Genomic DNA, 20204 nt, shown 5'->3' on the forward strand with positions numbered 1-20204 from the left:
TATATGTATATGAGAATCTATATGTCACTGGGATTTCTGGTGTGGGTTCTGGTGACCACAGCATTGCAATGGCTTACACTGATCAAATCAGAGATTTGAACTGTTTTGCAGGCAGACTTCTGTAGTTAATATAACTAGCAGGAGTGATCTTAATGGGAGAAGATTTTAAAGGTTAAAGGCATCAAATGGCAAGGGCGACTCCCACAGCAAATGGCGTGGCTGTACAAGCAGTTACTGAAATAAGGCCAACAAGACTAAATGAAGGGCCACCCCTACAAAATAAAGTGAAAGCTTTGGCTTTTGACTCAAAGGCAATTTATAGTCCTCTAGTTTTTAAAAATATCCTCCCAACACAGCAACTACATAGGTGCAATGTGCCCTAAATTTAACACACTTCAAAAATAAATACAAAGGCAAAATACCAGGATAATTCTTATAGTGTCCAGAGGTGGATACCAGTTTTCTGACATGGAACATCAGGATGAAATGGAAATGTAGTGTTCAGGAGTTTGCTGCAGGATAAAGACAAGGAAAAAATATAAGGAAGCTTGCAAATGCCTTTTTCATATATCTGAATTGCATCATTCTAAGGATTATTTATATAGAAGAAAAGTACTGCAGAAAAGATAGGACTTAGCTTAAGAGGCATGCTTTAAATTTTATTTCTGTAATATAAATGGTTTGCATTTAAGTTTTCACATCTACAAAAATTGTGGAGTCTATAACAGGTAATATTCAAATGACAATTATTATACTATATATGTATGACATTGACACTTTAAATTATGAAAGGGGTAAAATGAAGAATACTGCTGAAAGAGTATTATGGATTTAAACAATATGACTCATAAGAATACAGATGTATTATTTATAATAATATTATAAATAAATAGCAACAGCTTAGGAAAGAATAGAGATTAAAAACAATATTCTGGGCTCTCCCTGGTGGTGAAACAGGTTAAAGCACTGAATTAGGAAGCTCTCAGAAGCCACTGCATCACAAGTTCTATCCACCTGGCATGGCAGACCTCTCCTGACCTGCCCGCTGCTCCCCTCAGTAGTATATTACAATAGATCTGCCTGTTATGCTCCCCACTCTATCTCTGGTGAATCCTCTCACCCACCACACCTCTGGCCTATACCCATTTCTGTAAGCATAAATAAATAAATCTATAAAGTAAAAATGAAATAAAATAAAAACAGTATTCCAAATTAAAGCAGACTGAAAGTCACAGAGAACAGAGATAGATGTAACAAAAAGAAAATAATTGATCAGTTTGTAATTTTTTAAAAAATATGTTAATAATTTCACTAAATGAAAATATTAAAACAGCAATTGAATTTTAGACATTGTTAGGGAGGGAAACAATTACCTGTTTCCTATTAGAATTCACCTTAAATGCATTGGCATAGAGTGACAAAGTTTTAGTAATAGGATGTAAGAAAAAGACATATGCCAACAATGGTTCAAAAGAAAGATATAGTGAACAGATTAATATTAGACAGAGTAAAATTTGAAATAGAGTTGCATTTGTGACAAAACATAAAATACATGATAAAGAATTATGTCCTAGTAAAGACATGAACATTCATTATAAAAAAGGTGGTCAAACTGAAAAAAGAAATAGATAAAGTTACATTTAAAGACATTAGCAGTCCTTCCTTAGTAGTGGGAAAATAAGTAGATAAAATCATCAAAAATATAGATCTGAAAAATTATCAGTCAATTTAATTGAAAATTACGAACACTCAGTAACAAAGAATGTACATTCTTGTTAAAGTCCATGAGAACTTCTCCAAAGAAGAAAGACATATTATTGGTTATAAAAATACATCTTGAGAAGTTTGGAAGAACTAAAATAAAATGTTTCCTGAATATCAAACAACTTTAACTGGAAATCAATAATAGAGAAATATATAAAAATATTTCAAACATTTCACCAAATATTTGGGGGAAGTATGCTATATATCCAAATAATTAAAGAAATTAGAAAATAGTCATAATTAAATAAGCAATAAAAATATCAAAATATATAAATGGATATTTAAAGCAGCACTTAGAGGAAAATTTACAGCATTAAATGATTATATTGCAGAGAAGAATATAATCAATTATTTATGCATCCAGAAATAATCAAATAAAACATAAAACAGGAAAGGAAATAAGATAAAGAATAAGTCAGTGAGATATTATATGAAAATAATAGAGAATATTGAGTACATTAAATGTTAACAATTTGACTAGGAAAATTAATATAATTCTAAATAATAGTAAAAAAAAATTTAAGAAAATAGAATACTAGCATTAGGAATGAAAAAGCAGACTTCACCAAAGATGGTGCAAATGCCAAAAAAAAAAAAAAACAACTTCCTATTAAGATATAAAGACAATTAATGACTCACTCATTACTTCACTGGAAAATTCTGTGATCACTTCATGAATTTCAGACAAATTTTTATGGAAAATAGATGAAAGTATTGTAGTCTGAATGTTTGTGCCTCCCCCCCCCCAAAAAAAAAATTTCAAATCCTAAATCCCTATGTGGTAACATTAGGAGTGAGCACTATTAGGTGCTAATTAGGTCATGAGGGTGATGCCCTCAAGAATATAATTAGTGCCCTTACAAAAGCAACCTAAAAAGTGCCCTCACTCCTGTTGCCATTTAAAGACCACTTTCTGTGAAGTTGCAAGTTTACCCCTAGCAGACAATGAATCTACAAGCATCTTCATCTTGATTTCACCGTCACTAGAACCTGAGAGAAAAAAAAAAATCTGTTATTTGAAACACCCAGTCTATGGTATTTTGTTACAGCAGTTTGAAGGAACAAAGATGTAATTCTTCCCAATCATTTATGAGACATACATCCTGATCAAACCCTGGTACCAAAACCTAAAAAAAAAAAATATTTTAAAGAACTAAAGAGTTGATATTTCTCAAGAAAAAAAAATCCTTAATAGGTATTAGTGTTTAATATCAAATATTAACTAAAGGTTAATATTTCTTGGTCACGTGTAATCTATCTCAGGAAGGCAAGGACATAAATCACTACCAATAAAATAAAATCAATAACTCACTAAAAGTAGGAAGGCATTTTTAAAAATTGACAAATTCATTGTCAATTCATAGCATAAGAAAAACTTTCAAAAAACTAATAATAGGAGAGAACATCCTTAACCTTATGAAAGGCATTTATAAAAATTCTATGTTATTAAGTGTAATGGTGAAAAAACAAATGGCTTCCTTACCCAAGATCAGAAGTAAGGCAAACATGTTCAAGATCCACTTTTCAATATTGTACTGGTGGACCTCACTGAGCCAATAGGCAATTATCAAGAAATAAGAGATACAGATCAAAACAGAAGCTACAAAAGATTTTTTTTTCCTAAGTAGGATGATTTTAGAGACATAGAAAAGTCTGTAGAAGCTACAAAAATAAACTATTAGTACTAATAAATTTATCATGACCACAGAATATATGACCAATATTCAGTTATCAAATATATTTTTTGTCCTAGTAATATCCACTTGGAAATGAAATGTTTAAAGTTACCACTTAAATGGCATAAAAACCTGAAATAATTTGGTATAAATTTTATATATGGAATGCAAAATGTATATGTTTTGAAAATAAAAAATATTCCAAAGAGTAATCAAATATCTAAGTTAAAGAGGTACTAGTAAATAGGTCAGAAGGCTCAAGACTACTAAGAAGTTAGTTTTTCACAAGTTATCTATAAATTCAATGTCATCCTAATAATGTCCAAGCAAACTTTCTGAATATATCAATAAGGTGATCCTAAAATTTATACGGAACTCTGAAGGAACTAAAATAGCCAAAATAATCTTCAAGAGTGAAACATGGAAAATTTTTACAAACTTGAGTAAGAAATGATTTCTTAGAGCATAAAAAAATTTTTCACCAAAAAAAAATTAATTCAATTTCATCAAATTTAAAAATGCCTACTCTGTAAAAGAAGCTATTAATTATTATAATAATAAAGATAAACCAGGATGACAAAAAAATTGAGAAATGCAAATCTTATCAAAATCTCATATCTAGAACATGTAAAGAATTCTCACAATGACTATTAAAGCAAGGAGCTTGTTTTTTTTTTCTTTTTTTGAGAACATAAAAGGCAGTTTTATTAAAATACCTTGTAAGAAAGGATATATCTGTGCTTTCACTTATTTTTAATTGCAATATAATTGAGTATAGCATTATATTAGCTTCTGGTGCACAACAAAATGATCCAATATGTATATATTGTGAATTGAGCATCACAGTAAGCCTCGTTGACATCCATCCTAAAGGTAGTTATACTTTATTCATGATAAGAAGTTTTAAGATCTCTTAGTAGCCTTCAAATATACAGAATACACTCTTGTTAACTCTTGCGACCATGCTGCCTATTAATTTATCCACCACCATAAGTTTGTACCTCTGGAACACTTTAACCCATTTCATTCACCTCCCACCTCCCATCTCCCTCTCTCTGGCAGTCATCAACCTGTTTTCCAAATCTGTGAGCTTGAATGTTTGTTTTTGTTTACTTGCTTTTTTAGATACCACAAGTAAGTGAGATCATACTGAAGTTTTCTTTCTCTGACCTATTTCACATAGCATAATGTCCTCAGGTCTATCCAGGCTTGACAAATGGCAGGATTTTATTCTTTCTAGTCACTGAACAACATTTCAGGTATATGTACACATGTAGCACACTTTCTTTATCCAATCTTTTATCATGGGCACTTAGATTGTTTCCATGTCTTGCAACATCATTACAACAGTGAATAATGTTGCAATGAACATTGGTGAGAGGTACACATTACCCTTTCATTTAGTGTTTTCACTTTCTTTGAATAAATACCCAGAAGAGAGAAGGCTAGATCACATGGCAGCTCTAGCTTCAATCCTCTGAGGAACATGCACACTCTTTCCCATACTGACTGCACCAATTTACCTTCGCACCAATAAAGGATCAGTGTTGTCTTTTCTCCACATCCTATCCAACATTTCCTATTTCTTGTCTTTTCAACAGTAGCCATCCATCCTAACATGAATGAATGAGGTGATATCTCATTGGGATTTTGATTGTTCTTCCCCAGTGATCAGTAGCATTAAATACCTTTTCATATTTGTTGGTCATCTGTGTTTCTCCTTTGGAAATGTCTAGTCAGATCCAATGCTCACTTTTCTTCCCTATTTTAGTATTTTAGTGGTTAAGTTTTTCATATACTTTAGATATTAACCCTTTATCATGAAATGCTATGCAGAAGATTTTAACAGGCCCTTCATCAAAGTAGATGCATGTGTACGAAATAAAAACATAACAAGATTATCAACATCATTAATTAGGAAACACAAATTAAAACATGATGAGAAATCAGTATACACTTACTGGAATGGCTATATATATATGTGTGTATGTATGTATGTATATTTTAAGATTATGTGTACAGAACTGGGGCACAGGCCAGAGATGCCGAAAGTGTCAAGAAACAGAGTGGGAAACAGAACAGACAGATTGATGAAGTACACTGCTGAGGGGAGCAGCAGGCAGGTCAGGAGAGGTCAGCTGTGCCATGTGGGTCATCTCCCTGACCAGGGATCGAACTCATGCTACAGTGGCTGTGATAGCTTCAGAGTATTGTGCTTTAAACCACTGTGCCACCACAGAGAGCCCTACATATATTAATGTCAATGAAGGTCAATACTATCAAGGGTGCGGAAAACTGGAATTCATAAGCATTTGTAGTGGAAATGTAAGTGGTCAAGCCACTTCAGAAATCAGTTTGAATATTTCTTAAGTTAAACATATACTAACTGTCTGGCCAAGGAAGCCCTGTACATGTGTTTACCCAGTTAAAATAGAAACACATATCCATAGACCTCTAGACTGATGTTATGACAGGCTTATTTCTACTCACCAAAACTGGAAACAACCCAAATTTTCAACTGCTAAATGAATAAGCAAAGAAGAAGCTGATGCATATAGTGACATGGATAAATCTTAGAAAAAAAAACAAAATTAGCACACCACCCCTCCACCCCAGGGCAGTGTACCCTCCACACCTTCAGCAAGTAGTTTTACCTCCTTGTCCTGGGAGACTTAACAATTTATTTTTTTTTATTCCCTCCAGTAAACCACCCATGTACATGCCCTATCTGCCTCCCTACCCCCTTTCTCCTATCTTTCTCCCTAGATAGTGGTAAGCACTATGTTCTTTTTGCTAAACTCAAGTTTGTATTTTTTCTGTTGTTTGTGTGTAATTGTTCAGAAACAATATTCTAAGTGAAAGAAGCCAGACACCAAAGACTACAGATGATATCATTTCCTATGGCCTCTGAAAAAGGCAAATTATTGGGAAGTCAAATCTGTGGTTGCCCAGACCTGAAGTAGGTTAGGTGAAGGGGCATGAGGGCAGTGGGGCAAGGGAGTTTGGGAAGTAGTGCTTATAGACATGTCCTCTATCTTGATGTTATGAAGATTACATACAAATTTTCTACATCTGTCAAATTCATGAAACTACTTTTTCATGTATGTAATTTATACCTCAGTAGCCTTACTTGAAGACAAAACTGTTAAAATATGAGAAAATAAAAGTCATGAAACTATACTTTTTCATGTATGTAATTTATACCTCAGTAGACTTACTTGAAAACAAAACTGTTAAAATATGAGAAAATAATGTAATGGTGGCATTTGTAGACATGTTGGTCTTTACAGAGGATAACGTCTATATTTCTCTAAGCACAGTTTTGAGGTTAAATATAGTGGGTCTTCTATTTCCTCTTCTCCTTATTTCTTCTCCATTTGGGTTGGATCAAAGGTCAACAAGACAGGAGAGTGCACTCAGAAAGTAGAGTGAAACATTTGTTTATTTCCTAAGTTACCTCCACTGGAGACTACTTTTGTCTGGCTGTGTCCCTTGAGGAAAAATGACACTTCTGCAAGGCAGCTTTCTCTACCCAGACCCCTCTGTCTCTGAAGTGCTATAATCTACTACAACCCTTCAGGATTAGTGGTGCCTGGTTACTAGTGGTTCAGTGTACTACACAGTCCTTTTAGGTTCCTTGCATACTGCACACATTAAATTCTCCTATAATTATTCAATTCAAATATGCCATCTCTTTTTCCTGCCAAAATCATGACTAATTCATAGAGTAAGGTTCAACTTCTGGACCTATCACTTTTAGCTATGCGAATTTACACTATTCATTTGATTTATTTGTGCTTTACTTTTCTCAACTGTTATATGTGGATAATAATACCTCCTAAGCAAGGCTGTTATGAGGATTAACAACATATCGACTGAAAAGGTCTCCCTTTCTCATTTTAGTCTCTGCCCACATATTAGTGAGTATTCATTCTCTATTTCCTCACAGTATCTCCCATTCTTATATTCTCCTTTAAGAGAACAGAATTTTCCTGTCATGTATAAACATAAAGCAGTTCACTTAGGAATATATAATGTGCAGAAGGTTGTATAAATGGCTTAAATGTACCATGGTTATGTTCCTGGAATAAACGGTTGCTATTTCTACTGCTGCAGAACAGTTAAGTCAAACTTTTGAATTAGGTCAACAAAATCCACAAATAGGGTGGAATCTTTGGACTGTCTAAGCAGGGACAGATCTGGAATAAATCAGCCACAGATATCACTTGTCAGCATGCTGAGGGAGGCATTTCAAATAAGGGTAGAAGGTACGTCAAGAATATTGGCTTCTAGTAGTATTATGATGCATCCATTAAATCTATATTGAGAGTTTTCCATCATGTGGATTCAAGCTAACATAATCGTTTTATGGCAGTAATGTCTAAACAAGGGTCCACAATTAGGCTGTATTTTTATCTTGACTTGTGAACTACTCCTGCCAACTACTCAAATTTCAAGCTTGTTGAGACATATGTTATCCCTGGAAACCCTTCATAAAAATGAAGCATTTTACTGTCCCACCAATTCAGAGAGCTCTGGTCAATTCCCCCATCTAGATCCAAATTAACCATGTAATAGTTTCTATACTAGTGAGTAGTATTTTAAATGGCTTTTAAAGCAAAACCAAAAAGAACAAGTTTCGTTCTACTTGTGCAAAAGTATAATCTGGTTTGGATTCTCTTTTCTAGCTTTTAAATTAGGGAGACAGATGGAAGTTGTGGGGGAAAAAACTAGATATGGAAGTAAGAACTGTATTTGAAATTACACTCAGCTGCTACTTCCTAACTGTGTGATCTCCTAAAGCCACTTTATTTAACTGAGCCTCAGTCTCATTTTCTGGCAAATGGGGATCCACCAGTGAATCAAATTAGCTGCTAATGACCTAACAACATAACCTATTGCCTTTAGGATTTTTTTCTTAAAGACATTTATTTATGCATACAGAAGTGTGGTACAGGCCAGAGGTGCAGGGACAGTGGGGAGCAAAACAGGCCGACTGACGAAGTACACTGCTAAGAGGAGAGGAGGGCAGGTCAGGAGAGGTCTGCCTCACCATGTGGATCATCCCCCGGGTTGGTGGGGATTGAACTCTTGCTGAAGTGGCTTTAGCTTCTTAATGCTGTGCTTTAACCCGCTGCACCACTAGGGAGGGCCCTGCCTTTAGGATTTAACAACATACCGTTTTCACAATTTATGTACATATAGTTACAAAAGTGATTGGTAAGAAATGAGAATGAAGATGATAAAGGAATACATCGTTTGATTTAAAAGAAATCAAATAAGAACAAGATAAAAATGATTACAACCTCTGCATTTATAGCCCACATGTCACATCTCAGTATTTATAGATTTGTTAGTGACAGCCTTCCCAGTATAGCAATGTTAATTACCAAGTCGCTGTCAGTTTACTGACAGTGTTATGCACCTGACTGAAGCTTAACTATTTACCATTTCCAAAGAAGATCTTTTAATTTAAGTGTCCAAATATATACTAGTGAATCATTTTGGGTTTCTGATTATCAGCTCCCTAAATCTTACTTTGAAATACCTTTGTGACTTGCTGTTTAACAATTCTCAGTGCATTTTATTTCCTAAATATGATTTGCAGTAATTAGAGCTGGACTAAAACCTCAGGAAGAGGTGATGGGGCTAAGGTTAAATTTATACAAGTGTATACTTGTATTTTCCAAAGCACAAGTTGCTACTGCTACTTAATAAAATGTCATGATCAAAGTAATAGAATAAATATGGAGAAGAGTAGAAAAGGGGGAAACAGAAAGGGAGAGGCTAAAAGAGAGAAGAAAAGAGATTGAAGAAAGGCTTAGGGGAATGTTCAGTGGAAAATCTGTAGAAATGATGTAAGAGAAAGCAAATGCAGGGATTGGAGTGAGGGGTGTATAACTGAGACTATAAAAACTCAGAGAGAAAACTCACCATCAGGAGTTTGGGAGAAAACTGCACAGACAGGACTTCACAGTTAGAACCTCCTGATTTTTCACAAGGTAAGTTAAATATAAAAGCTGATAAAGATTTTGGTTTATTTTTCCTTTCAACTATTTTTAAATGTTCACATACTTTTTAAATGTTTTGATTTTATCTTGATTTAGTTAAAATTAGAAAGTGTTTTTGGTAATAATTCCCTCTCCAAAATGAGTAGAAAATCTAAGAAGTTATTTCTGTAATACAAACATAGGGTAGAACTGGTTTTTCAAACATTTCATATCTCTCACCTTGCTTTTTAGTTCAATTCCACTTTTTAAAACAAAGAGAAAGGAAAAAACTTAATCATTCTATATGATTAGTAACAATATTAACTTTATTTATGTAAATAATGCTCAATAGTAAGAAAAATTTTTATGAACAAAAGTGACTTTCCTTTAAAAACCTGAGTAGAAAATGTTTTATCTTCATTTCTATCAAAACTGGACTTTAAGAAACATCCTGAAATGAGTCAAATCCTGAGTTCTTCAAAATTAAAGTACCCTCTGTTTTTCTTCTTTCAAAGCTCAAATATGCAACTATGATTAATAACATAGCTGGGAACAGACTTAAACCCTGCAGTATATGATTTTTTTTATATTAAATGGAGAGTTAATGTACTTGAGTTCTGTTTAAGAGAATATTTAATTTCCTTCTTTTGAGTTTTGATCAGTGGAAATATTAATAAGCACTCAGTGAAGTAAGTTCTAGCAGTACAAAATATTGCTCTTTTGAGTTACAAGGATATATTTTGGAGTGTGATTATTTGTTTCTGAGTTATAAACTAAGTAATTTAAACAGGCTATAACATTTATATAATTATATTTAATGTTCTTCCTGAACATTTTGTGTCTTATCTTTAAGCTTACTCTTCAACACTCTTCTAGAATTTTTCTAAAAAATCTCCTGTAGATATGAATTCAATTTTCTTCTGTATAGCTGACTTACACTGTGAGTTCATTTAAGAATTTATTTAAGATTTCAAGTTTCCTTTCTCTAGTTTCCTGAGATTATAACTGACTTATGTATTATGGGTCGGCAGTAGAGAATAGCAAATTAGGTTTTATAGATCTCTGTCTATGATTTTAAGATTTTAGTCAAATATTTTCAATTATTTGAACATTTGATTGCTAAAATTGGATTATCATCTCAAAAGAATAGAAAACAAAGAGGAGTCCTAAAACACTGACCAAACTCTGTCAACATAAGTCATAGTAGGATTCAAAATACTACGTTATTGTTGAAAAAGACAAAACAACTAGAGTGCCCACATACTGGGTTTTAGAATGAATTAGGAAAGCTCTCTCATCAGTTTTCCTACATTGCAGAATGATTCAGTACTGCTCAGAACCTCAGGACTAATCTCTAGACGTCATCTAAGCTAACCTCCTTGCCAACTTTTCATCTGCCCTTATCCCTACCCATAAGACAGCTTCTGATTACATTGAGTGGTGCAATTTGAGGAAGCCAGGCTTCTAAACCTGTTCCTGAATTCAACAGCCTCTTGACTCTGTACAAGTCACTCCACCTCCTCAGGACTTCATTCACTCCTTATGAAAAATGGAATCTTAGAGTCTTTCCTATCCTTCAGCAAGCAGACCAGCTCCATGGCCTGAACATCTCTCTGATTACAAGCATTTTTAGCTACGCTCTCCTCTCCTTTTTCTAACTGATCCCAGGTTATCTTTCTAGAACAGTGGCTATTATCACTTGCCAAGAATTGCCTGGTGCCTTTTTTGACTTGAGCTGACTATTACCCAAACTTAACCATCCTCCTTTATGGATGTCTGATTATCTCAGATCTCAGCACTTACCACCATCACCCTCCCCAAATTGTTCCTCTGCTACGCTTCCTGTACTGCCTCATCTTTCTTTCCTTCACTTCCCTTCCTTTGGGCAAGCTAATTGTCTCTGGGTCTCATTCTGTCCATATCTTGCATGTTAAATTCAACAGCTCATAGTGTCTCCTCCCTTTCTAAATTCAATGTTCCTGTAATAAATGGGTCTCTAAAATATCATTGATGCCACTGTCAGCAACTTGGCAGCTGATCCACCTGGTCAGAGTCACAGTTTCCCCTGAACCCCTCCCTTGGCTTTCCTGTGGTCCCACTTTGTTCATTGCATCTCCTGCAAATTCTGCAAGCTGAGCCATGCCAGAGCTGTAAGAAGATTGGAAAATGATAGCCCTCTTCCTCTATGTTCTTAGCCTAGCCTAGCCCTTCCTACATGTTCTTATACTGTGTAAAGTTTAATTCCTATCATAAGTTCCTTATTTCTTATCACACTCACAGTGGTCCCATTTCATGAACCAAGCCTGATGTATTGTCTATATTACAAAAACTATGTGAAAATCATAAATATAATCAAGTAATGATTTTTTAAATGAAGCCAATAATGATAGCTTTCTGAGCTATAAAACAAGAATATATATCATGTAAGTTTATATTAAAATCCAATGAAACATTCACTTTGGTTAATAGAGTTAGAGACTAAAGGATAATTACATTGTGAATACAACTGAGATGTCAGATCTTTGTTTTTTTCCAATTACAGTGTTTTCTGTGCTAATATTTTCATTAAAAATAGTGGATGAAATTAATAATATGTAGTATAGTATGTCATCAGATATCGGATTAATCGCACTTATAATTCTTTAGTGTAATTTCCTTCCACATGCAGTATCATTATATTTTATTTTCTACTATTCCACCTTAGTTTTAAATTCAGAGGAGTAATTTCATTCTTCAAAATGAACAAGGATAAAAAAAATATTTTTATAAAATAAAAAGTAGTGAAAAAATATCATATGGAAGTCATTATCCAAATAAATGCTATTATGTTTTACAAAACTAAAATATTTTATGCCAGTCCCTCTACCTGCATTATTTCTAATCTTTAGAATAAGCCTACTAAGTAACTCTTGACCCCCTTTTCCTGATAAGAATATTAAAGCAGAGTTATGCAACATGCCCATGCTGTGGTCATATCCACATCTGCAAGTCCACATACAATACCAGGAGTCAAAGGCCAGGGTCTAAGGTAACTTGGCTTGTCTCAGTTCACCTTTTTTTTTTTTAATAGAGTATTTTCCTTTTAAAACAAACATGACTATTATGATGATGAAAGAGGATAAATTAATTTCAAAGTAAGATTCTATCAATTTTTTTTTAAGAAAAAGCTTACTTACAATAATTATATTTGAAGGAAATGGAAGCATTCCAAAAAGAGTCTGCTCTTACAGGAGGAAAACCCCAAGCAGGAAAAGTGATTAAGGGTTTCCACCTCAGCCAGGCTGTGAGTTACTAAAGGAAATGGATAGCATTAATTCATTTTCACAGCCCTGTGTATACCAGCATCTTGGTGATTATAAAATTTCAACTTGGTGATTATAAAATTTCATTTACATTTTAAATGGTTTCTTTTCATTAGTTATATTGGCTTATTTATGTCATCAAAATATAAGCTAGCACTTATATTAAATATAAGTGCAAAGTGAAAGCATGAGGGAGATTGTAATACACCATATTATCTTGAGGCTTATATATATGATATTTAACTGTAATTATCTAGGAAAGCCCAGATAAAAAAAATGTTTTCTGTATCAAAAGTTTGAGCAGCATATTTATGTACAAATCTTCCAATTTTCCCCTTAACTTTCAGTTTTAAATGCCCTTATTGGTACAATTAAACTAGAGACTTAGCAAAACCATTAAAAGAGTTATCCATAGACATACAGAGTTCTTCTGTTTCCAGGTGACATAGTTTTATATCAAGAAACTTGTAGTGATTCAGGGATGTAAGTATAAATTAATTCTTTTTAAGAAGAAATCATAAACTCAATTAGGATAATTATTGGGAAATATTAATGCATGCCTCTTTCATTAGTATAAGAATCAGTGGTATGAAACATTAAAGGACATACAGGGATTCTGGCATGAACTTCATCACAATTGTAGGTGTAAAACTTGGATAAATCTCTTTCCTTCTCTAAATCTTAGGTTCTATTTCAATAAAATTGGTATGTTAATCTTTGCCCTTAAGTCTGATTTACCTATAACATAACCTTGGTCTTTATTCATTTATTTAAGACATAATGTTAACGACATGCAAGGCATTTTGTTGAACAATGAGATAGATTGGTGAATATGACATAGTTCCTGTGCTCAAGGAACTTATAATGACAACTAAATACTTTGTTAAACACAAAACAGGACTTTTTTTAATGAGCTCTTCCTTTGACATGTCATTATAGAGTTCTGCCTTCTGAATTTTTACAAGACAAATAGTAGTATGAAAATTAAAAACTAAAAATATATTAGACATTTAACAGCAAAATTTTGAGATTATAGAAGGCAAATAATGTCTGGAAAAGAATTAAAATTGTTCTAAATGAAATAAAATTAGTTAACATTAACATATGTATACTAATAAATTACCATTCTTTATTTGTACCATTCAGGGAAAGTCATTTTACAATGCAGGTGTCTGCCACACTGAGAACAGCTCACCCATAAACATTTTACTTTATAAGCAATTTGTTTTGGAGGTGGAAAAATGTTTTATACTTCCACAAATAGGTTATACTTGAGGAAGCATGAAACCAAGACTCAGAAAACATTAAGTTGTTGTTCTGGCTCTTCTTCTCACTGGCTTTGTGACTTTGGAAAATTTACTACTGCCAATTGAAGAGCAAATAAAAATGGGAAAGAACACATTCCTGATATTTTAATTTACACAAAGGGAAATGTTAAATTTCCCAGTCTCCATTTACATCTTCGTTTCAAAATCATACTAAAAACATAAAGCAAAATGCCCACCCATCAATTTACTGAAAATAAGAATTTTTAAAAGAATATCTAAACATTATGAGCATATCTCAGATATATTTTTGTGAGAATGATACATGTTAGTAATAGAAGTTCTGTATTGTTCTTGGATGAAAATATTTGTTGACATTTTATCTCTCACTTAAATTTATGAGGATCCTGAGCAAATTCCCATGTCTGAAGTTCTAAGTGCCGTGGACATTCTTGGTTTTCTTATGTATTGAGCTGAATTCACCGTAGGCTGTGGTATCATCGGGCCAATACGGAAGAGTCCCTAAGTCATCTGGCCGGGGTCTCTATTTCCCAGCAGGCCAGTATCTCACTCACCTGATTGTTCACTCACCAAAGGAAATAGCAACAACCTTCTTTCACTCCCTGTCCATATGTTGTCACTCAAATATCGAGATTATCTGTATAATGTCAGATGAAATGTATCCATTTGATTAATGCAAAGTTTTGAGGAACGTCTCTATGAATGGCCCATAGTTCCCAAGGTAGCTGTACTCTTTGTATTCCAAAGACCTGCCTCTAACTCAATAATGATTACTTTTATATCATGCAATTAATCTTTTCACATAATCTTCATACAGTGTTTTGTGCACACTTAGAGTTGACTTGAACATTTTTACTTATCATAAAATAAGAATAAAAATAATGTAGTGACTTTACATGGATAGATATATATATATGCTTATATATATATATATCTTTATGCACTTTTAGTCAATAACATTAAATATATAATTAAACATACTTTGGTAGCTCTTATTTGGCAACCCTAGACCAAATCCATAATGTTATGTATTGTTTGTACTCAAATAATTTTGAATTAAATAAAATTATTAATTAAAAGATATATATATATATATATATATATATCTTGCTCTAAGTCATCAATATAATAAGTAGCCCACCAAGGATACTCCTAAACATCAAGTCAAATTCTGAGTTTTTTCTTCACCATTGGAGAAATATTTTCCTGATGTTGTTGAATACTTATTTATTGACTTAAAGGATTTGCTTTGAAAATATTCATTAATTCAGTGGAGTGTATTTTAGAAGTTGTACATTCCTGTGAATAAACTGAAAAATATTGTGCACTTTCTTTGGGTAAACCATATAGTATGTGAATTATATCTCAAAACTCTGTTTATCAAAAATTAAATATATATATATCATGTTTCATGCATTCTGATGCACATTTACCACCTCTAAATTGAGAAGGACTCGTACACTTGGTAGGATTCTTTTCCTTAAAATACACTAATAATGACATTATAATAAATTACATCTTAAATCAAATATTGGAATACACTTCCTTTTGAGTCAGAAATTCTTAAATTGCTATATTTATGTCAAAATCCAGATGCAGACTAAGGCATTGTCTTAAGTGATTTCAGGAACAGCAGAAAAGTTTTTGTAGTTGAAACTGCAATCAACTACTGTCATTGCCTACAGTTTCTGTACTTCCACAAGAAAAGTCACAGACTCCCCAGTGGATTTAGCACAAATTAGAAGCAAAATTAGACATTAGTTAGAACAAATCCTCTTTGCTTGGACTAGAAAAAAGGGTTTGCCCAACTACTAGTAAAACAGCCACAGAACCAGAGCAGGGTCTGAGTGTCAGAACTGGCAGACCAGGCTTCTGTTCCAGTGGGCCAAAGATCCCTTTATGCCCTCTGTTATCAACTATTCCTACAGCCTCTCTCTATTGTCTAAAAGACTTCCAAATCAAAAAGCATCTATAACTTCCATTGCTAAGTGAAAGACATACAGAAGCACTTGCACTGTTTTACAGGTCAATATAGGAACAACCTCGCTCTCACTTACCCAGAAGGCCACATGTTTTCAGAGTCAGACTGCTGTGGACAGTGTTGTGGGCTGGCATACATGGTCACCTCGTAGTGTCAGAAGCAGGGACTCTTTACCACATGTCCTATTAAATCTCACTCACATGTTTGTCTTCTGTGAAATATGAGAAGTTTAAAAAATCAAAGTTTAATTAATTTGTAAGTCCTTTAACTTCTTTTTAAAAATTTTTTGTTGGTGATGGGACTGAGAGTCTATTTTTGCATATTTCCAATCAAGAAATTAGGATTAAGCAAAAAGTTCCCAGAAATTATCAAGATTTATCTTGAATCTCAGTACTAATGTGAGTTTCTAAAGAGTAGATCTACTACATGTAAGACATATATTAATGACAATACTCGAGGTGAAATAGAAATGTCTTTAATCAAATGAATATGTTTGTTTTTCTTTAATACCAGCCCTGAAGGGCAGATAGTTTAATAAAAGTTTTATTCATTTTAAAAAGTGCATTACATGCTATACTGGCTCGTATTGTTTTGTTTTCCTTTATAAAATTCATCTTCTCTAATGCTAACACTTACCTTCATTCCAGTTTGTTCTGTTTTTTAGAATCATCTTTAGTTATTTTTATAATAGCAAATACTTATTGCAACGCTGATTCTCTATAATGCAGACACTTTTCTTCATTTGAACAGACTTCACATTTAACTTATGGTTAAATATAATTAAACCAGTTTATTTCCTAAAGAAATTTGAAAGTCTGTGATAGGTTGATAAGCCCTCTCAATGTTCTAAAGGAATATATAATATGTGTTATTTCCCAGACTTAAATGGTATGCTTCACACCTCTCCTCCGTGTCCCTCCACCACCTTTCCAGTCACAGTCTTGAGGTACAAGACTGAAAGTTACTTCAGGGTACAATGAGCTCTTACATCTGGAGATTCTGAAACAAAGGTTACAATGATACATGATGTGAGAAGTTCTCTTATCGAACAGTAATATTTACAAAAGGAAAATATATGCACATAGTAGATCAGTTGGCGAAAAATGATGTCCACACTTACTGGTCTTATAAGGTAGGTCTCATGCCCTCTGGTTTTTTAGAAGTTTCTTCCTACCCAAAGACATATTATTCAAAATTTAATAAAAAATATTGATACACTGAAAAATTATAAACAACTCCTCCTCTTTGGTGTATTCACACAATGATCATTCTTTGAGTGTTCTTTCTGTGATCTGGAATAGACATAGGGCTAAGGAGAGTTTAAATCATGGGCTATATTTATCCACTATCAACAAAATAGGGAAATGGAACTGAACCTAGTCTTTTCCTTCCCTCCCTATAATTTCCTCTGTTTCTAATTTTGTAGCAATCAAGTTCCAACTAGTTAATCAAATGTCTTTTGTGTGGCAGGTGCCAGGGTGTTTGTTTTCATTAGTGAACCAAATGCCATATTTAGGAACTTGGCCTTTTGGTAGCTGACTACAAGCATGGCTTTAAACCATTAAACTTGTGTATTTAAACTCAGCATTTATTTTTACATCTCCTCATCCAAATATTCAGGATGTGGTTATCTGTAAGATGATACATTATGACATTTTCCTATATACACCCAAGCACAAAAATATATACCTCAAACATAATCATCAATATTATAAACACCCATCACCCTGTTCCATTTATAAGATTGCAGCAATGAAGAAAAACCTAGTTAGTAAAATGTAAATAAAAATAGTTAAGGGCGACAGGGTAAGAGCTACAAATTTGGGAACTTTCGCACTTCATAACCTGCTTTTAAAATGATAAAATCGAGGAAGGGAAATATCACAATTACAGTTTATCTTTGATTGATTGAAAAAAATTATCTTTTAAAATGAAATATGGTCATTTTTAAAACAGTTATTTTCTTAATACAGCCTATTTTACATTAAGGGAAGTCAAAGAGATCAGTAAAATCAGAAAGGAAAAAGTACAATTCAGTGGCTGAGGTTCTAAAAATAGATAATGCAATCTTTTGGTTGGTGTTATGACAGATAATAGTTCTATTCTTACTATTTTTCCACTGTCTCAAAGATATTGTCGTGATTTATTGCTTTTTATACTTGCCAAAATGTGCAGTTCAAATATTAATTTATCAGAAATAGAACATGGAATTTACTTTGCCCTTCCAGAATACATAGTAACTAGTGACTAACATTATGCAACAAGATTCCAAACAAATTAATTGGGGATGTAAGAAGAAACTAGTTTCAATTATTTTACATGAAAATCACAATTATATTTTCTATATGTTGCAGATAATGTTAAAATGTTTTTTTTCCTAATGTCTTAATAGATGGTTAATGTAAATGCCATTCTGTCTACATAAAATTCTTATTTGCTAATATTATTACTAGCAAATAACATTTATTACTAAAATCTACACTGTGATTCATAGGTTCACAGGTCTTTAAGATTGGCCATAAAGAAAATCTTGGGTCACACCAAAGTGGAATGTAGTTATTAAGGAACTAGGGATACATCATAAATGTTCCTTCCCATACAATGATAAATACTGTATGAGCTCAAGAAGCTACGCATGGGTTAGTTCAATCTTGTCAAATTGCTTTTGAGGAGAAAATTAGTTCTCATTACAAATATAGAAAATAAAATTCAAGTATGTTAAATAATACATTTCCAAGATCACACTAATATAGAGGCAAACTGAAATTTAAATCAAGTTTTTCTGTTCCTATTCTGGTATCCTTTCCATTCTTTTCCCAGTAGTTCTCCAGATTACTTTTTGAGAAAACAGGAAATTACCGAGACCCCTCACTCATAGTAGATGAACTGAGAGATGTCCCAGTGCCATCTACTAAGCGGTAAAGTCAAGTCCATTCATTGTATACTACAGCCGGTAAGCTTCCCTCAGCACAAGAATGCTTCCGCTCACCAGTCAAATAGACAGACAGCAGTTCTAACACACACCGTAGATATACGTCAATTGCTGCACAGTGATGTTTTAATATTAAAAATCACAAGCCTATGAATTGTTTCCTTGATACACAGAATTTACAAATGTAGTGTTTTGACATATTTTCCCCTTAAAGTTGTGAATAAAAACTAAGTCTCGGGCCCTCCCTGGTGGCACAGCAGGTTAAAGCACAACCCAAGCTAAAGCCACTTCAGCATGAGTTTGATCCCTGGCCCAAAGGTGACCCACATGAAGCGTTAGACCTCTCTTGACTCGCCGGCTGCTGCCCTCAGCAATGTACTTCATCTGTCGGCCTGTGCTGCTCTCCTCTCTGTCTCTGGTGAATCCTCTCACTGCCTCTGCACCTCTGGCCTGTACCCCAGTTCTGTATGCATAAATAATAAATCTTTAAAAAAAAAAAAAACTAAGTCTCTTATTGTTTCCTCTATTATCATATTTGCTTCCTTCTTACCCAGAGGCAATCATTGTCAATAATCAAATTCCATTTGTTTATATTTTAATTACAAGCATATATTTCAAAATACATGGAATTGCTTTGTGTATTTCCAATTTTAGTAAATGATAGCATCATGTGTGTTCTATAACTTCCTGCTATGCCTTAAGTGTTTCTTTCAAATCTATGCATGTAAATATATACCACATATATTAAATTCATGTGTATTAAGTCTATAATATGTATATGCTTCAACTGATAAATACATTTCTTTTTGAGTACTTGAGTTCATTCCAAATGTTTACTACTGTAACCAATGAGGCTGCGAATTTTCAAATACATTGTCTCCTTATGAGACTATGAATGAGTGCCTGTGAGATATATACCAAAAGTAAAATGATCAGATTATAGATGGGATATAACCACTCATAACATTTCTGAAAATTGTCCAGTTTTCTCCAATTGCCTGAACCCATTGCTAACTCAACTAACATTGCAGGGTTTTTCTATTTCTTAATATCATTCTAACATTTGCAATATTGACTTCAATTTTTTGCCAATGTATTATATACAAATGGTATAAATTTTTCTTTATTTGTATTAAATAGGTTGCATGTATAGTTGAATGTTTATTTCACCTGAAGTAATTTCCTTTACTCTGAAATACCCATTGGTAACTTTGACCCATTTTTATTTGTGCCTATTTTTAATTTAACTCTTCAGTGTTACTTAAATACTTAG

Source organism: Condylura cristata, unplaced genomic scaffold, assembly GCF_000260355.1.
Source record: "Condylura cristata isolate star-nosed mole 26May11 unplaced genomic scaffold, ConCri1.0 scaffold00003, whole genome shotgun sequence".
Lineage (NCBI taxonomy): Eukaryota > Metazoa > Chordata > Mammalia > Eulipotyphla > Talpidae > Condylura > Condylura cristata.